Genomic DNA, 4,271 nt, shown 5'->3' with positions numbered 1-4,271 from the left:
TTTTTTTTTTTTCAATAACATGTGGGGTGTGTTTTGTTGGCTAAAATGGTTTAATTGCTTTACCTTCCTCAATTATTCTTTCAAATAGCTTTTTCTGTCTCTCTTTATTTATTTTTTCTTTTTCTTTGTGAATGCATAGCTTTCTCATGAAATGGATTCTGTTAGAAGCATGGTTTCAAGTACTGGTTTGGGATCAACTGTATTGGATCATTTTTGATTGAGACCGATCCCCAATCTAATACCAATCCAAATCTGTTATCCAGATTTTCAGAGGTAAAATAACGAAAAAATAGCACTTTTTATAAAAATAGGGGTAAAATAGACCATACTCACTGATCCGATCTGATTTGAATTGGTATTAGATTGGTATCAGCAGAGACCGATACCGTCCCACTGTCCCCTAAATCATTGGTTGGAAGATGTTCTATCTTTTCCACGGCGTACAAGACTGAATTCATTAATTGCTGCATTTAAAAAAAATAATAAAAAAAAAATTTATTGGTTACAATAGATTTCACTATTATTTATTCTTTGGCTAGATTATCTACATCTGTGAATTGTAAATATTTGTTTGGGTGCTCTTTGCTTTCTCTCCGGACTTAGTTCACAGTATTGGATCCCATTGGTTCCAAAACAAATATGATACCAATATTTATCGGTCGGTGTCTGTCTGAAATGGCTTTGAATCATTCAAAATTCAAAATAGAGCATTTTTTTTTTCCAATACCAGCTATATGTATCTGTATATCAGTATTAGTTACAATTGATGCGGATATGGATTGATTCGATACCCGAGCTATCTCCTGAAATAGAATATAAAGATTTTTTTTTTCTTTTCTTTAAGGCATAATCTTTTTTTTTTTCATTTTTAATCCCGAATATTATCTGGGACCCGGGATAGCCCCTAGAATTATATTAAAAATGAAACTAAAAAAATATGTAAAAAACTTTAAGGCATAATCTAATTGTCATAGTAATAAATAAATAAAATATCAAAAAAATTGAATTTGAGAAGAGAAATAGACATTTAAAACATAAGAAATTTACATAATAAACCTTACTTTTCCTTACTAATTTTTTACGTTTTTATTACTAGGAAAAGCCCAACCCATTCCCCTTTATGAGTCTATGCTCGATATCAACCCAATTCTTCCACTAGCGATAATTGGAGACTAAAGGTATAGTTTGGTCCAGCGAGGCTGATGCTACTTGAAGCCCACCTTAAGCATGGCATGGCCAAAGCTACATGAGTACACAAAAGGTGCACAAAGGCAAACACCTTATTAAAGTAATGCCTGGCACGTGATGCCCTCTGAAAGAGAACACTGCCTATTTGTGTAGTCATTACATCAGCACACAGGCTAATGGGAGACTATTCTAAGGTATCTTCAGAACATGTTGGAAGGAAGGGCAACGGGGTCTATTTGCATTTGCCTCTTTCTAAGCATAGAGGGCGCAAGTTGGCAGTGTCCTTTTCCCTTTGGTAAATTAATTTCAGGAAAAGACTAGGCACACTGTTAGGGTGTCCATATCTCTCTCTCTCTCTCTCCTTGTGGATATGATCCTAATGCCCTCTGGTCCCAACCCCGCATTGATTGAACTGTGTGCTATCTCCAGAAAAATCTAGCAGAGTGCATGTATGTTTGTTTGTGTGCGTGAGAGAGAGAGAGAGAGAGAGAGAGAGAGAGAGAGAGAGAGAGAGAGTTTTTTTAATCGACTACCATTTGACTTGGACAAGGGTTGATGTGGAAGCATGCCCAGCAAAGATTCTTAAGTGTTTTTTTTATCAAAAGGCTCTGTTTGATGTTTTCTTCAACGAAATATTCCTCAAACTTAGAGGTGTCAATAGGCCGGGTTGGGTCAAGGTTTTCAAAATCTCGATCCAACCCTAGGGTCTCTTAACTCATCCCAGGCCCAACCTAGGGTAGGGTCAGAATATTTCAGTCTAGGCCCAATTCTGTTGGGCTCAACCCATGACAGCCCAGCCTAGTTGACCCTAATTGCACTAGACCAGGCTGGGCTGGGCGTTGGCCCTGATTGACCCTAATCAGGGCCGGGCCATTTCGGTATGATGAATTAAAGAATGATTTAGTCACTAAACCTAGGGTCCCTTCATTTCCTAAATTTTCGCAGATTAATAAATTCCTTTACGATTCCCATTGTCTTCTTGTTTTTCATTCTATGTCGCTACAATTTAGCCTGTAACAACATTTTCTGATAGATATCTCAAAATTCAAGAGTATAATTGAATTTTTGTTAGGTTAACTGATTTAAATGTTCTCTTAGATCCAATTGTTTCCTGAATGATAGAGGGGGCTACAAGAGTGAAGAGTGGGGAATGGGGAGTGGGGAGTGGGGGCAACCAGTTAGGGGATGCGGTTACCAAAGACAAAGGGTAATATGGGGATTTTAAAATACCAGGGAAGAAGGAAAGGTAAAACTTTATATTTTTCTTGGTGAATCAAAAAAGAAGTTCAAGGTAAAGGACTTAAGGTAAATATAAGGTGAGCATGGGGGAGTGATAGTTATTAGAGTCCAAATTGTTTGCCGTGAGCAATACGATGCCGTGAGCATCCAACGGATGGGAGGGTCCGGCCATACACCCAAGTCATTGGATACTCACTACACCTCACCATAGACGATTTTGACACTAGTTATTGGTCCTTGTGAATTCCAACCATTATGCAAGCTTGTCAAAGTACGTAGGACGAGGATAAGGTTTCAAGTAAGATTTTTATATGATGACAAATTGATGTGACAATGGGCTGAATCTCAGTGGACTAGGTCGATATTGGTCAAGCCTAGTCAGGCATGTATCCTTGCACCATGATCTATCTGTTTAAGGAATAAGTTGGTCATGATCGACATCTGGGCTCTAGCCGGGCTTCTACTAATCAGGCCATAATTGGGCTTTAATTGGGCCTTTAACGGGCTTCTATTGTCTTAGATTTCAAATATTTTAATATAATGATTAAATCATCAACAACTTAGAACATAATTTACATTTAATTGCATTCGATAATTGATAAAAAAAAAATAATAATAACAATATATAATACCTTATTTTACATCCTCAAATCAAAATATACAAGTAAATGGTTGGACTAAACATGTGAGCTGAGTCAGACTTGTAATTGATCAGATCAATTGAGCACCCATCGGGCTTACACCGTGCACTAAGAATGACCAATTTATAAAATCTTGCATGTTTATTAATAGGTCAGTCTTGATTGAGTCTATCGGGCCAAGTCTAAAATTGACACCCCTACTTTCAGCCACAAGAAGGCAATTATGTACCGAGGTTTTGGTGGGGATGCATCAACAAGATATACCCACCAAACAACCCTAGAAAACCGAGTTTGGTGAGGCCCCTTCTTTTCGGCAATATCTTTGGCATAATTCTTTCTTTGATCAGATTGCCCAGCGTTTGAATCAGCATCAATGTAACTGGGATTTCATACATATTGGTAGCATGGCAGATTTTATACTTGTTCTTCATAATTTTCTATTACTAATCTCAACCATTTGGAATTGAATTCTTTTCTTGAATTTGTTGAGTTTGATATCTAATGTAATCCAAAGACCAGAGTTGGTTGCCAAAATAAACCTTGCATGATCATTCCACTGAAGACTGTTCCCCTCCAAACTCTCCCTCTCCTATCACATGGCTGGTGTTATGGTCATGTCAGTTTCGGGCTTTGCCAACTCAGTGCGGGTTTAGAATTGACACCCCTATGACTAGTTACAATGACTAATCCAAAAAAGTGACCCGTAACCCATACAGACCTTACAGATCTCTTCCACCATGAGAGAGAGATCAGTTGCTTTAGCCAAACAGTATTATTTAGCTTGATAATTAAGTAACATAAGGTGGTTACCATATGGATCACCTACTAAAATTATGGACCCACCCAATAACCTAGGTTGGCCTATTTTTTATTTTATTTTATTTTTTTTGATAGAAACCTTGGTTGGCCTATGGGTTGGCTCACTTGGGTCTACCTACCTAATTGGACTTGGTAAGGAATCTGTGTGACCAGTCAAACCCGATGGTTCCATCCCAATTTTCCCAACCTTGTTGACCAACTAATTGGTTGAACTATCTTCTCTTGGCATTACTCCCCACATTTCTTCTAAAGGACTAACTTGGATGTATGTAGACCCAATCTTGATACTCTTGTTCAACTTGGGCTACTCTAATTGGTTTTGGGTTGGATTTAGATTCGGCCCTTGTCACTGAATCAACCGAAAACAAATTAAAATCGATATGA

This window comes from Macadamia integrifolia, chromosome 10, assembly GCF_013358625.1.
Source record: "Macadamia integrifolia cultivar HAES 741 chromosome 10, SCU_Mint_v3, whole genome shotgun sequence".
In the NCBI taxonomy this organism is placed as follows: Eukaryota; Viridiplantae; Streptophyta; class Magnoliopsida; order Proteales; family Proteaceae; genus Macadamia; species Macadamia integrifolia.
Note: the sequence above shows the minus strand (reverse complement) of the source record.